The sequence below is a fragment of the Malania oleifera genome, chromosome 7, assembly GCF_029873635.1.
Source record: "Malania oleifera isolate guangnan ecotype guangnan chromosome 7, ASM2987363v1, whole genome shotgun sequence".
NCBI classification, from domain to species: domain Eukaryota; kingdom Viridiplantae; phylum Streptophyta; class Magnoliopsida; order Santalales; family Ximeniaceae; genus Malania; species Malania oleifera.
In genome coordinates, this window is record NC_080423.1 from 80,782,305 (window position 1) to 80,803,465 (window position 21,161).

Here is a 21,161-nt window from a genome sequence, read left to right on the forward strand (position 1 = left end):
GGGAAGTTAGTGTATCAACTGATTTATAAAAGTTGATGGGAGCAAAAGCCTAGTGTTTTGGAAGAAGAAATTATATATCAATTAATTCAGGAACCGTGAATCCATCACGTTCCTTTTCCGATATCAAAAGTACCTCACTAACACCACAAAGTAGAAACACCATATTTAACCATGAAAATAAACTGTATAAATATCCTCAAGAAGTTCACATGAAACCTTGCCTTCAAAGTTCTCATTGTCAACCACGAATTTGATGTTAGAAATAATATAGATTTCAAGTATTCATGATCTGACCCATTAAAGTTAAAAAATTGTTGAAGAAACAACTTTTTTTTTCTAAGCTATTGGAAAATGAAGAAATGGTTAACATGTTCAAGATAATTATGTATTTACAAAACATCATCTCAATTCATCTTATTTGTTAGGATGCAAAATGAAAATAAACAATTATCATATGTCTGATAATTATAGCTCTCGGTCTCTATGCATCTGTCCTCTTTCTTCCCCACCTTTTTTCCCCCCTCTCAATCTTCTTTTAATACCATACATCTCCTTATTCTTTTCTCACCCGTCCGATTCTGTTTTCTAAAGGAGATAAGAAGTTCCTCTGTCTGAACTCCTCATACGGGTAACAATTTCCAAAATTGTGTAGTGGAATTGGGAGCCCTTTTCCACTGATTCTATTTTGTCAGATAAGAATGAAATCTACTCCTGATAATACTAAAATCCTGCTAAGAGTAAGGCCGAAAAAGATGCTAATCCTCCAAGAAAAAGACTAGAAATGTAATTTAGAGACAAGGTTGAATTTTCGCAAATAGCAGCAATCAAAAGAGAAAAAGCAAATCGATCACCGAAAAAAAAAGAAAAGTAAACGCTATTGACCATTAAAACAATTGCTCCCCATGGAAATGGCTGTACATATTGAGCAGTTTGATGGAGGATTCAGTAATACAACAAAGCCAAGCTAGTAGCTAGTGCAGCCAACTGAAATGGCCGTACAAGTTAAAACAGCTTGATGGAAGACTCAATAATACAACAAACACAGACGCAGGCCTAACAAGCACACCGAGCATTATTTATGCACAATGAGGAACTGTACAACCTGGAGGATGTGAGTGAGGTAGCTATTGCCAGCAAACAAATCTCCCATCTAGGTCATATCCTCCTCTCATGGGCAGCAAAAATGTACCTGCAAAATGAAAAAAAAAAAAATGCAAACCTGACCAAGATTATTGCAGAAGCAGCATAATAAAAACAAGAAATCCATCAAAATGAAGATATGACACTCAAATGGTTCATCTCCAGAAAAGAAAACAAGTACAAGGAAGTGGAAATTGCTGAGGCATCCATAACACAAATTTCACATGCGATCCACCAATTTTACTTAATGACTAAAGGTGGGAAAGATGACAAAAGATGCACCCAAAGAAGAGCTGAGGGTAGTGGGATGAATGGATGCCCAAGATCAGAAGCAGAAAAGCCGACACTTTTAACTGTTCAATGCACATTATTTCAGTAAAGTGCTGAATATTCTTCTAACAAAAAGTGAGTTGAGCAGACAAGATGAGGCACATTTGCAGGACAATTCAACTTCCCTTGCCAATGAAAGGGATGGTCAGGTACAAACGCAGTCTGGACTTCTTTTAGGGGTAAGTAGGCCACTTAAATCACGGTGAGACAGGTTCTGGTTATGACCAAAGGGGTGGAAAAAAACAAAAAATAAAAATTAGGTTATTCCCTGTCAAACGCCCAAATAATATAGTTATTTGTCCAACACAAGCTCAGACTATGGTCTTCACACTGAACTGGCTTAATTTAACTCTGTTAAACCTGAAATTGACCCAATTTATCTCAACTCTATGAAAGTTAGGGGAAAACACACTTACATCCCCTAAATCATACCATTTATTACAAATGCCTCCTTGAACTTCTACAAGTGACACTTAAACCCCCAAACTATATTTATGGTTGCAAAAAGCCCCTTCAGTTAGCAAACAATAGTTGAATATGACGGATTATTATAATGCACAAGGCTTATGAATAATTAGTAAGTTTTCTAGACAAAGTTACCCTTATAAGCCCAACAAATATTAACATTAATAAATTTTACTATATGAGTGTGACAAAGGTGCCCAAAACGCCAAACAATCTTTACCCCTTCCAAAACTTGAAAAATGAAATAGCCAAAAAATCCTCCAAAGACTCCAGACACACCCAACTCTCTCTCCAAATAAGCCAAAAAGATTATTCCACACTCAATGAGAAGGAGAAATGAAGGACAGGTGAGAAGAAAATTCTAAATTTTCAAACAAAGAGAACATACATCCAGAATTAAAGCCTTGAAAGCTTCTCACTTTGGAACAAATAGCTAATGCCAACACTATTAAAAACAACCAAACAAATAAAAGCCTTATTTTATAAGGGACTTTACCTTCCATATAGAACTATAATGCGGGAAAACAAGTTTTTATTGGTTCAATGCACAAAAAATGACTTAAAATAACACCCCCCCAAAAACTATAAAATACCCCTCCAAGGACTTTTACACAAAAACATGTCAACCTGAATTTAGCATCCCACCCATTATCCTGCAAGCCAAAGTCACTTTTAATAACACTGCCAAAGGGCACACTCTTCCAAGGGAAAATGCCACAATCATTTGCCCAATAAAGCAATGTTTTTAGACACTAGTTCACAAAGGCCCAAACGCCCTCCTTTTTAGACCTACAAACAACTTTCCAACTGACCAACTGATCTTTTTTCTCCCCTAACCCAAACCAAAGAAAGTTTCTTATCATTTTCTCAAATCTCAATATTAGGGTAATATGCCCACCTAGACAAAATAAAGCACCATTCCACCCATCCAACCTCTTGGAGGCTTTCTCCTAGACACTTTCTCCTCCACAGGATGCCAAAACTCAACTGTTCCAGGATTCACACCCAGCGGCACCCCTTGATAAATTAAAGGCCAACTAAGAACCACACCCAACTAAAGAGGATAATTCCAAAGATATAGAATTATCCAGATTAATGAAAGGCTAAAAGCTAACCCACTCTTCCCTAAATTTATATTTAAACCAGAGACACTCTTAAACAATAACAAAATAGTATGCACATTTAAAAGAGACTACCTATTATCTTCCAAAAAGAAATGCTGTAAAGATAGAGATGGATGAGAGAAGAAGAGAAGAGAAGAGCAGAGGAGAAGAAGAGAAAAAAGAGGAAAAACTGGCGGCAGTTTCTTGCATTCAACGAACTGCTCTAGGTCTGCCCTCTTATATATTATTATTAACAATTAAGTGTTAAGGACAAAAATCCCCATTAACACAACCTAGTTAATAAAATAACATATTCTATTCTAACACTTTCCCTCAAGCTGGAGGTATATAAATATTACCTATCCCCAACTTGTAACAACCATTAGGTAAGGCGGGAATAAATAAAGGCTTCATAAAACATCACCTAATTGATCCATAGATTTCACAAAGGGAGTCCTCACAACCTTCTTTAACATGGCATCCCTAACAAAATGACAATCAACTCCTATGTGCTTTGTCCTTTCATAAAACACTGGATTACTAGCAATATATGGCAGCTTGATCATTACAAAACATATATATTGGCTTTGTTACCAAGAATCCCATCTCTGACATAAGAGACTACATTCACATAAGCTGACTCATTGAATGAGCCACAGCTCGATATTCTGCTTCAACACTAGATCTAGCTATGCTACACAAAACCCTTTCAGGACCTCAAAAAACCAGAACTTACAATACTTCAGACCTTAGGAAACCCAAAACTTCAAGAGGCAGCTATGAATACAGAACAGAGCTTACCAATACCCTAGGAGGAATAACTTAACCATAAACAACAGGGCAGACCACAGCAAACTACTGCAAGCATTTAATAAACAACTTGGCAGTGGCTATACAGGTTGGCAGCAACTGGAAACAGATGCAGGCAGGAAAAGGTAATAAGTCTTTGAACACTAGTTCAAAACCAACCAGCTATCATTACAAGATTGCAAGCAATCAATCACAAATACAAAGGCATCAAAACAGCATCATCAGCAATCCACAACTAGAATACAGCTGATAGCAGCCCATTGAGAAGTGGGACAGCAACAACAGCATACTAGAAACAGAATATAACTGAAGTCACATCAGTAAATCACCATGAAAACACACTTCTTCCTACCAAGGACGCTGCACAGCCTAAACACGAGGAAGGGTGATGTAGGAAAAAAATCAAGCTCTTGGGAAGATCCTTGTTGGAGATAAATAAGAATTGGGTCAAGGAGTTGTTGGGTTAACTAGTAGTTTATTATGTATTGTGTTTAATTAGTATAGTATTATATATTTGGGGGTTGGTTTATTTGTTTATTGTAAAGGTGTGATTGTAATGCAATATAGTTTTAGGGGTATATGTGTAATTTCATATGTTAAGAGGCTTTTTTATAAATAGTGTGTGAAAGCCATGTTGTGGGAGGTTGTTGAATTTGAATTAAAAGTGAAACGTGACTTTTCCCCCTTGTATCTCCTCTCTCCTTTTCTGTCTTCTTCCTTTTCCTCCCTTCTATCTCTCATGGCTGCAGATCCTTGATACTGCCCCTGCATCATTAATCTCCCCTAGTTAGAAAATATTCAGCCTCGAGTTTTAAAATGTTGAGAGGATCAGAAATAAGAAGTAAACTTGGACTCTTCGAAAGACGGTGCTTGAGTGAGATAAGAAACCAAACTCCATTGGCAGCACCATAGAATTGAATTGAGATTCGACATCAATGAACTCATTGGGGACGACAAACTCTGCAATAAGAATGTTTAGAAGATCCTGTATATCTTCAAACAAATGCATTTCCTTCCCTATAGATTCTTTGTCTTGGTTGGTTGGTAGTGCAGGCTTCAAGATGATCTTCTTACCATTATAGTGAAAGACATGTATTCTCATGTCCTTGGGTCACACTCAAATCATTCAAACAAGAAGCACCAAGGAGTAAACGGCCAATATTCATGTATATGATATTACATCCAAACATTATCAAAATAGTACGCCATGTGGATAGGAACCAAACATCTTTCACAAACCTGCGAAGAAGAGTTATCAATCCAAGATATCTGATAAGGATCCGGGAGAGGTTGAATACAAGACTCCATTTCTAAAAACCGCATTCATAGGACATATTTCATCAATGGTGAATTTGCATACATTTCCTCCACGCTTTAGAAAGGTATGGAATGGCTTGATATTATGACCAGAGTATGAAAAAGGCCATTCATTTTTCCAGTAAGCTGTCACCATATTGCTGGAATTATTTATATATACTACAACTAAACATCACCGAAAGCCCTTAACACAATTGCCTTCAATTCTCAATTTACTCTTGCAAAATCACAAATTTGACTCCTAATTTTCAAGAACAATTTTCAATTCACTTTTGATCTTGAGTATAGTCCAGAAATGAAACAAATTTACTTCGAAAATTCACAAAATGCAGCAAGAAAACCTTATTTTAATGCAGGAGTGACAATTTCCAGCCTTTCATAAGAAATTATCACCCTTGCTTGCAATATATCCTGTCCATAATCAATATATCATGGAGAAAATCAAAATCCAAGGAGAAAACATGAAATTCTCATTGCTGGAACCAATTTATTGTGATTCTGGCTGTTGTAGGAGATTCCAGCAAGTTTTCTCACGTGTGCCACCAATACATAAGGCATGTGAGACACCGGCAGTGGCTTTTCAGTGGTGAAATTTAGGGCGATGGAAGATCAAGGGATGGGGATTGCACTGGTGGTGGTGGTGTTGTTAGAAAAGAGAAGGATATTATGGAGTTCGTGTTAATTTTGGTCTCAATCCCTTTCCATTGGGTTTGCTTTCATTCAACTAAATTATTCACAGCTTAATTATCCTAAATTATCTCTGTAACAGCCCCCCTCAAATTTATGCTGGTAGAACAAGAAGCATCAATTTGTCAAAACCAAGAACTGATGCTGGTCCCAAGAAAGAGCTTTAGTGAATATGTCTGCAGTTTGATGTTCGGTGGAAATGTGAGGAAGATTAATCACTTGTTTGTCAAAGGATTCACATATGGAATGGAAATTGACTTTGATATGTTTTGTACGCTCATAGAAGACAGGATTAGCAGCGATCTGAATAACACTGATATTATCAACATGAAGAGGAGTGAATGGAGCGGATAAAAACCAAGCTCACCCACTAACCCAAAAAAGCCATGTGATCTCAGTGCATGCGGAAGACATAGCACGATACTCAGACTCAGTGGAGGATTTGGAAACTTTGTCTTGCTCTTACTCTTCCAAGAAATGAGTGCATTGCCTAGGAACATGCACCAGCCAGTAACAGAGCGACGAGTATCCACACATCCAACCCAATCAGCATCACTATACCCCACCAACTGTAAGGAAGATTCCTTAGGAAAGAACAACTCGCGTGTAGAGGTGCCCTTCGGATATCGGATAATGCGGCGGATAGTGGCTAAATGAAGATGTCGGGGAGTCTGCATAAATTGACTGACTTGCTGCACAGTAAAAGAAATATCAGGATGAGTAATCGTGTAGTTCAAACTCCCAACAAGCTTCCGACACAAGGATGGATCTGATAGAAGCTCGCCTTCCTCATGACGAAGCTTTAGATTTACCTCCAAGGGAGTAAGAATAGAGTTACCCGATTGGAGACCAGCCAATGAAATCATTTCCTGCGTGTATTTGTGCTGGGGTAACAACATACCAGTCGGAGTACGCTGCACGTCAAGGCCAAGAAAGTACTGCAGGGGACCAAGATCTTTCATATGAAAAGAGGCCTTAAGATGCTGTTGTAATTGCTTAATTAACTCAGTATCAGAGCCAGTAATCACAATGTCATCAACATATACCAAAAGCAATACAATTCCTCCAGAAGTCTTGCGAAGAAAAAGAGAGGAATCAAACTAACTCCGAGTAAAATGAAAAGCAAACAGGGTATAGCCAAATTTATCAAACCATGTACGCGGAGCCTGTTTCAGTCCATACAAGGATCGGTGTAGCTGACAAACCTCTTAAGGAAGGTGTAGCAAACATGCCGGGAGGTGGAGACAAAGATTTCTTCCTTCAAATCCCCATGTAGAAAATCATTCTTCACATCCATCTGCCGGAGAGACCACCCCTGCGATGCAGCAAGTGCCAAGATAGTCCGCACAGTAGTCATTTTGGCAACGGGTGCAAAGGTATCTTCATAATCAATACCATACTTCTGTCGGTTCCCAAGAGCCATGAGACGGGCCTTATATCTATCCAGTGACCCATTAGACCGAAACTTGACTGAGTGCACCCATTTACAACCAATAGGTTTGACACCAGAGGGACGAGTCACAAGACCCCAAGTGTGATTATCTTGAAGAGCTTGGATTTCTTCTTGCATGGCCTGCTGCCAACATGCTTGGGTGGCTGCCTGGGTATATGAGTGAGGAACATAAACAGTGTCGAAAGCGGCAGCAAGAGAGGTATAAGGAAAACCATACCTATCTGGTGGATGTGTAACCCGGGTGGAGTGCCAAGGAACAGCAGAATTGGATGAATCAGTGTCTAGAAGGGGAGTTGGAGGAGGAAGTCAACGATACGACACACCTGGCTTAAATCGCTCAATAGAAGAAGACACATCGTCAAAAGCTGGAAGAAGAGTAATAGGTGTATCAAAAATAACCTGAGACTGAAAGAAATATTGATTTTCGAAGAAAATCACATTCCAGGAGAGATCCGGAATTTGTTTGCATGAGCATCATAACAAACAAATCCTTTTTGAGTAGGACTATATCCCATAAAGGCACACATGACAAACTGGGCAACAAGCTTGTGACGCTCAATAGGTGGTAGATGAACAAAACAAACACACCCAAAAGTATGAAAGGATTGATACTTAGGAGATATGCCAAATAATCGAAAAAAGGGAGAATCATAATTTAGAGTGGTAGTAGGCAAACGATTGATCAAATAGACAGCAGTAGATAAAGCTTCTAACCAGAACTTAGAAGGTACAGAAGAATCAATCAACAAAGTACAAACGACATCAAAGAGATGACGACTCTTACGCTTAGCGACTTCATTTTGTTGAGGGGTATAAGGATTAGCATGCTGGGAAATGATCCCCTTTTGTTGAAGAAAAGTTTGAAAAGAATGAGACATGTACTCCCCCCTCCCCCCCTGAGTCAGAGCGTAAAGTTTCGATACAAGCATTGAACTGTGTCTCGACAAACGCAACAAATTTTTGAAAGACAAAAAACACGTTACGCTATATGATCGTAGAATACCCTTAAAATTGAAAGGGAAGTTTTATAGGAGAACTATAAGACTAGCTACGCTATATGAATCGAAATATTGGGCCACAAAGAAACATAATATCCAAAATGTAAAAGTTGCCGAAACGAGAATGCTTAGATGGATGAGTGGTATAACATTGAAAGATAAATTAAGGAATGAACATGCAACGCCCCAACCCGTCAGGTGGGCTCGAGGTGCTACTTTAGTGACATATGAGTATTTGATACCACAATCATCATAATAAATGCAGTGGAAATAATGAAACATTCTCCAAACATACATTACAAGAGTTCTAAATTTCCTTTATACATAAAGGTTTCCAAACATCCATACTAGAATCCATAATACAAAATAAAACCCATCTTAGACTATACAACCATAATACATACTCAGGGCTTCAACCTAGCTTACATACAACAAAGTTCTTACTAACACTCACAAAATCTATCTAACTATCAACCTGCACCAGAGTACGCTAAACCCGACCTCGAGATGGTCCTAAAAAGATAATTTGTATATTGGGGTGAGACACTTTTCAGTAAAGAAAGATTAAATTAATATCAGTGTGGTCAGCATGCATTGGGAGTTTACAAAAAAATCCATTCTTTATTTAACTGAAAATAGTTACTTTGCACCGGTTTTCCTCGTTTCCATCGTATAAACAGTTCAGTAAAAACATAACATCATTCACATAAATCTACAGATATGCATAAAAGACAATCCCTGTGAGCAACACCATTTATTTCCCCCATGACACGGGTTGTGCAGCCCGAAGGCTGGACTTAGCCCTGAGGGATATCATCTCAGACTAAGTCAAAACATACGTTTGCATCTACAATGACTACGCAGGCATCCACAACTCGCTTGTGGGACTCCGATTGCCCTACCACATCTTGAAAGTTTGGGCTTCCAGAGAAGGTACACCCTTTACCGAGTCTAATCGGCTGAGACCACCCTACACTGCTATCTAGAACAGTGTGGGTGCACATGGTCACTTACTGAATCTCTAGCAACGATACCGTGCTCATAACATACTGGTCCTCAGGGTTCCTAGAGCATATCATGCAATTTAAGTAATAAAAACTGTATTTCAAATTCATTACACATAAAGCTTGTCATTTAAGAACTCTCGTTAGAACATAATCCTGGCCCTTGCGGCCGTCATATAAATCTCGGCTCACAGTCGCTGAACATAATCTTGGCCCTCACGGCCATCATATAAATCTCAGCTCACAACCGCTATATCAAATCCCGGCCCTTGTGAGCGTCATATCAAATTCCTGTGTTTTCATAAACAGTTCAAGTATTTCATAAACATCCCCATTTTCAGTTACAAAACAGTACCTACATATCATTCACTTGCCACACAATTTCCAGTATTTTAAACATAGCCCGTAGGCAACCAAGAAAACATAGTATATTTGGTTTGGAAGGTAAAAACCAAGCCTCCTACTGTTCATTTTTACTCAAAATAGCATAACATATATCCTAGGTTTGAAACAGGTTTATTTTGAACGATAGACTTTCAAAGCATCAACTGAAAATATAAATATACTTACTCCAAAAAACATTTCATACGACTCAAATTCGTTAAAAAACTAATTTAACTTAATCCCCTTACCTGATTCTGAAAAAAGAAACCAAAACGGGCAAAAAACTCGAAACCCTAGCTTTTCAAACCGGTAGAAACATGCGATCCTAAGAGCCGGGAGGAGAGAGAGAAATTCGGGAGCACAAGGGAACCCATAGGAGTTCTTTGACGAAGAAAACCCGAAACCCCAGCAGAGCTTCAAAAGAGGGATTTTGGAATTCCTTAAAAAAATGAGCTCACTTCTATTTATAGGTGAGCAGCCCAGTAGAAAACCATCGACGGTTCTCCCTGTATCCACAAAACCGTGGTTGACACGCCCTGTTGACCCAAAACCGGAGATGACTTTTCTCATGCTCTTTGAAACCGTCGACGGTTTTTGGCCCTGTCTTCTACATTCTTTCCTTTTCTTCTATTTTCCTTCATTTTTCTCTTTTCTATTTATTTTCTTTTATTTTTCGGGTTTGGGTTTCTATAATCTCTCCTCCTTATAAGAATTTTGTCCTCAAAATTTGCTAACTGATACTGAACACATCCTAACTTGTGACCCCTCTTTATAGAAGAGTCGGTAACCATCCACATAGCGGCCCCGTCCCAAGTCTATTAGATACCCTTACTTATGGCGGAGGAATACTATGGTTACACATAATGTCTTGGCAGTTTACAATACCATACAAAGCCCTCCTAGAGACCATCCATACATAAAGTCATAAACAACTAACAAACTAAATCACACTTACCTTTCTTGGCCTACAAATAAAACATACTTACCTTACCTGGCCTACAAATAAAACTAACACTTATCTGCTCAATTGTACTGGACTGTCTAATACTGATCCTCACTAAAAAGCCGCAGGAACTTCTGGCGTATTTCTGTCTCTAGCTCTCATGAAGCCTCCTCGATCACATGATTATGCCACAGCACGTTCACTAACGGTATTTCCTTAGTACGCAATTCCTGTATTTTCCGATCTATAATCTGAACTGGTACCTCCTCGTAAGTCAAAACATCCTCGATCTCTAAGGGTTCATAGTTGATCACGTGCGAAGGATCTGACACATACTTCCTTAGCACTGATACGTGGAGATGTTATGAACTCTAGACAATGCTGGGGGTAACGCTAGATGATAGGCAACTGGATCAATCCTTTCCGGGATCTCAAACGGCCCAATGTACCGAGAGCTCAACTTGCCTTTCTTCCCGAACCTTATCACACCCTTCATCGGAGCAACCCTTAACAATACCATATCTCTGATCTCAAACTCTAGTTCTCGTCGACGAGCATCTGCATAACTCTTCTGCCGACTCTGAGCTGCTTTTATCCTTTCTCTGATAATCTTGACCGCAAAGGTCTGCTGAACTAATTCCGGCCCCAAAAACCACCGCTCAGCCACCTCATCCCAGTATAACGGAGATCGGCACTGGCGACCATACAAAGCCTCATATGGTGCCATCTCAATACTGGTTTGATAACTGTTGTTATATGAAAACTCTATGAGCGGTAGATACCGAATCCAACTACCACCGAAATCTAACACGGACGCTCGCAGCATATCCTCTAAAATATGAATGGTCCTCTCGGACTGCCCATTCGTTTGCGGGTGAAATGCGGTACTGAAGGTACGTTGAGATCCCAAGTCGTCATGCAAACTCTTCCAGAATCGAGAGGTGAACCGTGGATCTCGATTCGAAACTATAGAAACTGGGACGCATGAAGCCGTACTATTTCTTGTACATAAAACTCTGCTAGCCTATCCATGGAGTTACTGACTCTGATCGAAACGAAGTGCGGAGTCTTCGTCAACCGATCCACAATAACCTAGATAGCATTTTGCCCATGCACCGCCTAAGGCAATCTCGACACAAAGTTCATCGAGATATGCTCCCGCTTCCACTTTGGAATGTCAAGTGGCTGAAGTGGTCCTGCTGGCCTCTAGTGCTCTATTTTTACCTGCTGACACGTTAGACACTGCTCCACATAATGGGCGATCTCTCTTTCATGTTAGACCACCAGAAAGATCCTCGCAGATCCCTGTACATCTTTGTGCTCCCTGGATGCACCATATATAGAGAGCGATGTGCCTCTTCCAGGATGGTTCGTTTAATCTCAGCATCATTCGGTACGCAGATCCTGATGTGAAATCTCAACACCCCGTCATCTGAGACATTAAAGTCTACATTCAACCCATCTTGTATTCCACTCACAATCTCTGCCAACTCTGCATCTTTCATCTAAGCTGATCTGATCCTATCTCGTAAGGTTGGTTGCACAACCAGGCCAGCAATGAACGTATGGTGATTTCCTTCTACTAACTCTACACTTAACCTCTCCAAGTCCATCCTGATCTAGTGCTGAACCCTAATTACTGAGATTGAGGTAGACACTGACTTCCGACTCAGAGCATAAGCTACCCGTTAGCTAATCCGGGGTGGTAGCTAATAGTGCAGTCGTTGTCCTTAATCAATTCAAACCACCTGCGTTGCCTCATATTCAACTCCTTCTGGGTGAAGAAGTATTTGGGACTCTTATGATCAGTAAAGATTTCGCACTTTTCACCGTATAGATAGTGCCGCTAGATCTTTAGTGCATATACCACTGCTGCCAGTTCTAAGTCATGCGTAGGGTAGTTCTTCTCGTACTCCTTAAGTTGGCGAGAAGCATACGTAATAACTTTTCCTTGTTGCATCAAAACACACTCGAGCCCTTTCTGAGATGCGTCACTATAGATCACGATACCACCATCCCCTGATTAAATGGTCAACATTGGGGCCGTGACTAATCGTTGTTTCAGTTCCTGGAAGCTCTGCTTACACTCCCCAATCCACTCAAATTTACTGTTCTTCTTCGTAAGCTGCGTCAGAGGACCTGAGAATTTAGAAAAGCCCTCGACGAACTAACGATGGTACCTAGCCAGACCCAAGAAACTTCTAATCTCATGCACGTTCTTCGGTCTTGCCCAATCAACTATAGCCTCTATTTTGCTTGGGTCTATTAAGATTCCTTCCCTCGACACTACATGTCCCAGAAATGAAACCTATTCCAGCCAAAACTCGCATTTCTTGAATTTAGCAAATAATCTTTTCTCTCTGAGTAACTGAAGGACCAGCCTCAAATGAGCTTCATGCTTTGCAAGACTCCTTGAGTAAACTAGGATGTCAACGATGAATACTACCACGAACTGATCTAAGTACTTGTGGAATACCCTATTCATCAGAACCATGAATGCTGCAGGCGCATTCGTCAGACCAAATGGCATAACCAGAAATTCATAATGGCCATACCGGGTTCGGAAAGCTGTCTTCGATACATCCTCTGTTTTCACCTTCAACTGATGATACATGGATCGCAGATCGCTCTTAGAGAAAACTTGAGTGCTCTTTAGCTGGTCAAAAAGGTCGTCAATATGAGGTAACGGGTATTTATTCTTCACTGTCATCTTATTAATCCCCCTGTAGTCGATACACATCCTTATCGACCCATCATTCTTCTTCACGAACAACACCGATGCTCCCCAAGGTGATACGCTCAGTTTGATGAACCCTTTGTCAAGAAATTCCTGTAGTTGCTCCTTTAGCTCCTTTAATTTAGCTGGAGCCATTCGGTATGGAGCCTTGGAAATTAGCACCGTCCCTGGAGTCAATTCAATGGCGAACGCCACCTTACGATCAGGAGGTAACCCTGGTAAGTCCTCCGGAAACACATTTGAGAACTCCTTTATCACTGGGATATCCTCCAGCTTCAGTCCTTCCGTTGGTGCTTCTTTCACATGTGCTAAGTACCCCTCGCAACGCTCCAGTAGTGATCTCCTTGCCTGCATTGCCGATAGGATCCGTGGTGCAGAGCGCACACACGACCCAACGAATTTGAATTCCTGTTCCCTTGGAGGTCGGAATACCACCTCCTTCTTGTGGCAATCTATGCTTGCATAGCTGGATGCTAGCCAATCCATCCCTAGAATAATGTCAAATCCATGCATATCGAAGACAATTAAACTAGCAGGCAGCCTTGTCCCTTGAATCTCCACTAGGTTTTCTCCAATCACCTTATTGCATATACTAATGGACCCAGTCGGTGTAGCTATTGTTAACTTGGCATCTAAGGGCCGTGTTTCTATCCCACATAGTTTAACCCTGAGATAAAAATGAATGGGTCGCACTTGAATCAAAGAGCACAACAACTTTATATGAAAGCATGTAAATGATACATGTAACCACATCTCTTGCATGCTCGGCGTCACCCAGAGTAATAGAATATACCCGCGCCAAAGCGGTACCCCTCTGGTGACCCCCTCAGGGTGCCTAGTTTCCTCTCCTATACTGCGGTTGTGGAGGTGTATAGTTTAAGGTCACTTGACAGTCTGGCACCTGATGTCCTGCCCCACCGCACCGGTAACAGCCATCTGATCTAGCTCTACACTCACCCCCATGCATCTTATGGCATATGGGACAAGTAGCATATTGAGGATTCCCACAAGGGACTCGAGATCCCGCCTCCACTAACTATGGCTAGAGCTAGACTGAAACCCCTGAGGCAAGGGCCTCTTCTTCTGGTTTACTACTTTCTCCCCCTCTTGAATGCTGACCACAACCGCCAAGGCCCTGTCCACCAGCTCGATAAAACTCTGCGTCAGTAACGCTACCACCTGCGACCGTACACTCCGCCTCAGGCCTCTCTCAAACATTTAAGTCTTCTTCGGCTCATCTGGGACCATAGGTGGAGTGAACCTAGATAGCTCCACAAGCCTAACCGCATACTGCTGCACAGTCATGGACCCCTGCGTCAGATGTAGGAACTCCACTGCCTTCACATCTTTGGTGGCAATAGGGAAGTATCTGCCGAAGAAGACCTCCCTGAAACGGCTCCAGGTAGTAGGTGTATACCCTGGACACTGTTCCTCCACCAACTTAGGTGATCTCCACCATCTCTTCGCCTCCCCCACCAATTTGAAGGTGGCAAGCCGCACTATCTGTTCCTCTATGCATTCTAGCACACCCAACAACTCTTCCATCTCCTGAACCCAGTCTTCCTCTGCAATCAAGTTCGGTCCTCTAGAAAATGCTGGCGGATTCGTTTGAGTAAACTGCTGGAACGTGCAGTCTCTATTGGCTGCTAGCTGTTCTCGCTCTCGAGAATCCTTCTGAGTTTCCTTCCTGGTCTGCCGTGCTATACTGCGCAGCACTGCTGAGGCCTTAACGTCATCTTCGTTGGAGGTATCTACATAATTATCCTTCCCAATCACAATCTCCTTCCCCATGGGATCCATCCTGAAGGTAGGATAGAAACCGACTTAGAGATTCCACATTTATCATGGTTGATGTAAGTGGGGAATGCCGAATAATATAACAAATAAGTTCATAGATTGACAGAAACAATTCACACATTTTTGCCAAAATAATAAAGGCTACCGTCACAAAGCTTCCAGACTAAAACTTGCCCGACCTAACCACTCTCATCCTTAAATTATCACAACCTATATTCTGGTAATTATCTACTGTCAAAGTCTGCAGAACCTAGCAAACCTAGGCTCTGATACCACCTGTAACCCCCAAACCCGCCACGTGGGCCCGAGGTGTTACTTTAGTGACGTCTGAGTACTTGATACCATAATCATCAAAATAAATGCAGCGGAAATAATGAAACATTCTCCAAACATACATTACCAGAGTTCTAAATTCCCTTTATACATAAAGGTTTCCAAACATCCATACTAAAATCCATAATACAAAATAAAACCCATCTCAGACTATACAACCATAATACATACTCGGGGCTTCAACCCAGTTTACATACAACAGAGTTCTTACTAACACTCACAAAATCTATCTGGCTATCAACCTGCCCCAGCATACGCTAAACCCAACCTCGAGATGGTCCTGAAAAAATAATTTGTATATTGGGGTAAAACACTTCTCAGTAAGAAAAGATTAAATTAATATCAGTGTGTGGTCAGCATGCATTTGGGGTTTACAGAAAACATCCATTCTTTATTTAACCGAAAATAGTTACTTTGCATCGTAGTAACTTTATACAGTTAAAAATGTTTGCCTCGTTTCCATTGTATAAACAGTTTAGTAAAAACATAACATCATTCACATAAATTTACAAATATGCATAAAAGACCATCCCTGTGACTAACGCCATTTACTTCCCCCATGGCACGGGTTGTGTGGACCGAAGGCTAGACTTAGCCCTGGGGGATATCAACCTAGACTAAGTCAACATACGTCTGCATCAACAATGACTACACAGGCATCCGCAACTTGCTTGTGGGAATCCGAATACCCTAACATATCTTGAAAGTCCGAGCTTCCGGGGAAGGTACACCCTCTACCGAGGCTAATCGGCTGAGACCACCCTACACTGCTATATAAAACAGTGTGGGAGCACATGGTCACTTACGGAATCTCTAGCAACGGTACTGTGCTCATAACATACTGGTTCTCAGGGTTCCTAGAGCATATCATGCAATTTAAGTAATAAAAACTGTATTTCAAATTCATTACACATAAAGACTGTCATTTAAGAACACTCGTTAAAACATAATCCCGGCCCTCGCGGCCGTCAAATAAATCTCTGCTCACAGTAGCTGAACATAATCTTGGCCCTTGCAGCCGTCATATAAATCTCAGCTCACAGCCGTTATATCAAATCTCGGCCCTTGCGGCCTTCATATCAAATTCCTGTGTTTTCATAAACAGTTCTTGTATTTCACAAACATCCCCATTTTCGGTTTATAAAATAGCACCTACATATCATTCCCCTGCCACACAATTTCCAGTATTTTAAACATAGCCCGTAGGCAACCAAGAAAACATAGTATATTTGGTTAGGAAGGTAAAAACCAAGCCTCCAACCATTCATTTTTACTCAAAATAGCATAACAAATATCTTAGGTTTGAAATAGGTTTATTTTGAACGGTCGGTTTTCAAAGCTTCAACTGAAAACATAAATATACTTACTCCAAAAACATTTCATACGACTCAAATTCGTTAAAAAATTGACTTAACTTAATCCCCTCACATGATTTTGAAAAAAGAAACCAAAACGGGCCAAAAACTCGAAATCCTAGCTTTTCGAACTGAAAGAAACACGAGATCCTAAGAGCTAGAGGAGAGAGAGTGATTCGGGAGCACAAGGAAACCCGTAGGAGTCTTTTGACGAAGAAAACCCGAAACCCTAGCAGGGCTCCAAAAGAGGAATTTGGAATTCCATAAAAAAAAGAGCTCACTTCTATTTATAGGTGAGCAGCCCAAAAGAAAACCATTGACGGTTTTCCCTGTATCCACAAACCGTTGATGGTTTTGTGGTTGACTTGGCCTATTGACCCAAAACCGGCGATGGCTTTTCTCATGCTCTCTGAAACCGTCGATGGTTTTTGGCCGTCTTCTACATTCTTTCCTTTTCTTTTATTTCTCTCTTTTATATTTATTTACTTTTATTTTTCGATTTCGGGTTTCTACAATCTCCCCTCCTTATAAGAATTTTATTCTCGAAATTTGCTAACTGATACTAAACACATCTTAACTCGTGAACCCTCTTTACAGAAGAGTCGATAGCCACCCACATAGAGGCCCAGTCCTAAGTCTATTAGATACCCTCACTTATGGCTGAAGAATACCATAATTACACATAATGTCTCGAAAATTTACAATACCATATAAAGCCCTCCTAGAGACCATCCATACACAAAGTCATAAACAACAAACAAACTAAAACATACTTACCTTACTTGGCCTACAAATAAAATTAACACTTACCTACTCAATCGTACTGGACTGTCTAATACTGATCCTAGCTGAAAAGCCATGGGTATTTTTGGCGTATTACTGTCTCTACCTCCAATGAAGCCTCCTCGACTGCATGATTATACCATAGCACCTTCACTAACGGTATTTCCTTAGTATGCAGTTCCTGTAGTTTGCAATCCAAAATCTGAATTGGTACCTCCTTGTAAGCCAAAACATCCTTGATCTCTAAGGGTTCATAATTGATCATGTGCGAAGGATTTGACACATACTTACTTGGCACTGATATGTGGAAGACGTTATGAACTCTAGACAAAGTTGGGGATAACGCTAGTTGATAAGCAATTGGATCAATCCTTTCCAGGATCTAGGATCTCAAACGACCCAATGTACCAAGGGCTCAGCTTGCCTTTCTTCCCGAACCTAATCACACCCTTCATCTGAGCAACCCTAAAAAATACCATATCTCCGATCTCGAACTCTAGTTCCCGTCGGTGAGTATCTGCATAACTCTTTTGCAGACTCTGAGCTGCTTTTATCATTTCTTTGATAATCTCGGCCATTGTAGAGGTCTACTAAACTAATTCTAACCCCAAAAGTTGCCGCTCACCCACCTCATCCCAGTACAACGGAGATTAGCATCGGCGACCATACAAAGCCTCATATGGTGCCATCTCAATACTAGTCTGATAATTGTTGTTATATGCAAACTCTACAAGCGTTAGATACCGAATCCAACAACCACCGAAATCTAGCACGCACACCGGAAGCATATCCCCTAAAAATCTTAATGGTCCTCTCGGACTGCCCATCCGTTTGTGCGTGAAACGCTATACTGAAGGTGAGTTGAGATCCTAAGGCATCCTGCAAACTCTTCCAAAATCGAGAGGTGAACCGTAGATCTCGATCTAAAACTATAGAAACTAGGACGCCATGAAGTCATACTATCTTTTGTACATAAAGCTTTGCTAACCTATCCATGCAGTAACTGACTTTGATCAAAGCGAAGTGCGCAGTCTTCGTCAGCCGATCCACAATAACCCAGATAGCATTCTGCCGATGCACTGCCTAAGGCAATCCCGACACAAAGTTCATCGAGATATGCTCCCGCTTCCACTTTGGAATGTCAAGTGGCCGAAGTGGTCATGCTGGCCTCTGGTGCTCTATTTTTACCTGCTAACACGTTAGACACTGCTCTACATAATGGGCGATCTCTCTTTTCATGTTAGACCACCAAAGATCCCCGCAGATCCCTATACGTCTTTGTGCTCCCTGGATGCACCATATATAAAGAGCGATGTGCCTCTTCCAGGATGGTTCGTTTAATCTCAGCATCATTCGTTACGCAGATCCTGATGTAAAATCTCAACACCCCGTCATCTGAGACATTAAAGTCTGCATTCAACCCATCTTGTATTCAACTCACAATCTCTGCCAACTCTGCATCTTTCATCTAAGCTGATTTGATCCTATCTCGTAAGGTTCATTGCACAACCAGGCCAGCAATGAACGTCTGGTGATTTTCTTCTACTAACTCTACACTCAACCTCTCCAGGTCCATCCTGATCTGGTGCTGAACCCCAATTGCTGAGATTGAGGTAGACACTGACTTCCGACTCAGAGCATCAGCTACCACGTTAACTTTTCCGGGGTGGTAGCTAATAGTGCAGTCGTAGTTCTTAATCAATTCAAGCCACCTGCGTTGCCTCATATTCAACTCCTTCTGGGTGAAGAAGTATTTGAGACTCTTATGATTAGTAAAGATCTTGCACTTTTCACTGTATAGATAGTGTCGCCAAATCATTAGTGCATATACCACAGCTGCCAATTCTAAGTCATGCGTAGGGTAGTTCTTCTCGTACTCCTTAAGTTGGCGAGAAGCATACGCAATAACTTTTCCTTGTTGCATCAAAACACACCCGAACCCTTTCTGGGATGCGTCACCATAGATCACAAAACCACCATCCCCTGATGGAATGGTCAACACTGGGGCCGTGACTAACTGTTGTTTCAGTTCCTGGAAGCTCTCCTCACTCTCCCCAGTCCACTCAAACTTACTGTTCTTCTTCGTAAGCTGCGTCAAAGGACCTGACAATTTAGAAAAGCCCTTGACGAACCGACGATAGTACCCAACCAGATCTAAGAAACTTGCTTGAGGGAATCTGATTGCCCTACTATATCCCGTAAGTCTGGGCTTGTAGGGAAGTTACACCCTTTACTGAGGCTGATTGGCTGAGACCACCCTACACTGCTATCTAGAATAGTGTGGGAGCACATGGTCACTTACTGAATCTCTAGCAACGGTACCGTACTCATAACATACTGGTCCTTAGGGTTCCTAGAGCACATCATGCAATTTAAGTAATAAAAACTGTATTTCAAATTCATTACACATAAAGCCTATCATTCAAGAACTCTCGTTAAAACATAATCCCGGCCCTCGCGGCTGTTATATAAATCTCGGCTCATAGCTACTGAACATAATCCTTGCCCTCGCGTCGGTCATACAAATCTTGACTCACAGCCGCTATATCAAATCCCGGCCCTTGTGCCGTCATATCAAATTCCTGTGTTTTCATAAACAGTTCTAGTATTTCACAAACATCCCCATTTTTGGTTCTAAAACAGTACCTACATACCATTCACCTGCCACATAATTTCTAGTATTTTAAACATAACCCATAGGCAACCAAGAAAACATAGTATATTTGGTTTGGAGGGTAAAAACCAAGCCTCCCACCGTTCATTTTTACTCAAAATAGCATAACATATATCCTAGGTTTGAAACAGGTTTGTTTTGAAAGATCGGCTTTCAAAGCATCAATTAAAAACTTAATAATACTTACTCCAAAAACATTTCATACGGATCAAATTCGTTAAAAAACTGACTTGACTCAATCCTCTTACTTGATTCTGAAAAAAGAAACCAAAATGGGCCAAAAATTCAAAACCCTAGCTTTTTGAATCGGTAGAAACACGAGATCCTAAGAGCCGGGAAGAGAGAGTGATTCGGAAGCACAAGGGAACCCGTAGGAGTCTTTCAACGAAGAAAACCCGAAACCCTAGCAGAGCTCCAAAAAAGGGATTTTGGAATTCCTTAAAAAATGATCTTGCTTCTATTTATAGGTGAGCAGCCTAGGAGAAAACCGTCGATGGTTTTCCCTGTGTCCACAAAACCGTTGATGGTTTTGTTGAATCGCCCTGTTGACCCAAAACCAGCAATGGTTTTTCTCATGCTCTCTGAAACCGTCGACGGTTGTTGGCTCTATCTTCTACATTCTTTCCTTTATTTCTCTCTTTTATATTTATTTTCTTTTATTTTTCGGGTTCGGGTTTCAAGAGAACATATTCGTGTACGTTAGGTGTAGCTCCTATAGATAGAAGATAAAATAAGGGAGGGATGACTCATATGGTATGAACACTTGCGACGTAGGCCACGTAGTGCACTTGTGAGAAAAAGTGACTTAATTATTGTGGGGTTTAGTAGAAGGGGTAGGGGAAGACCTA

At 40.9% G+C, this 21,161-nt stretch overlaps 1 protein-coding gene across 2 annotated transcripts in view; it reads right to left on the reverse strand.

Moving 5' to 3' along the window:
* Nucleotides 1-858: 858 nt before the first annotated feature.
* LOC131160103 (E3 ubiquitin-protein ligase PRT6) overlaps nt 859-21,161 on the reverse strand; it is a 119,649-nt gene continuing 99,346 nt past the window's right edge. For both annotated transcript variants that reach the window (XR_009137931.1, XM_058115443.1), the window contains one exon: nt 859-1,189. The gene's annotated coding sequence lies outside the window, so the exon portion shown is untranslated. The remainder of the gene's footprint in view (nt 1,190-21,161) is intronic.